Genomic DNA, 407 nt, shown 5'->3' with positions numbered 1-407 from the left:
CTTGCAGTCCAAGGGACTCTCAAGAGGCTTCTCCAACACCACAGTTCAAAAGCATCAATTCTTCAGCACTCAGCCTTCTTCACAGTCCAACTCTCACATCCATACACGACCACTGGAAAATACCATAGCCTTGACTAGACGGACCTTTGTTGGCAAAGTAATGTCTCTGCTTTTGAATATGCTGTTTAGGTTAGTCATAACTTTCCTTCTAAAGAGTAAGCATCTTTTAATTTCATGGCTGCAGTCTCCGTCTGCAGTGATTTTGGAGCCCTCCAAAAAATAAAGTCTGACACTGTTTCCCCATCTATTTCCCATGAAGTTATGAGACGGGATGTAATGATCTTAGTTTTCTGAATGTTGAGCTTCAAGCCAACTTTTTCACTCTCCTCTTTCACTTTCATCAAGAG

This window comes from Bison bison, unplaced genomic scaffold, assembly GCF_000754665.1.
Source record: "Bison bison bison isolate TAMUID 2011002044 unplaced genomic scaffold, Bison_UMD1.0 scf7180017847656, whole genome shotgun sequence".
NCBI classification, from domain to species: Eukaryota; Metazoa; Chordata; class Mammalia; order Artiodactyla; family Bovidae; genus Bison; species Bison bison.
Note: the sequence above shows the minus strand (reverse complement) of the source record.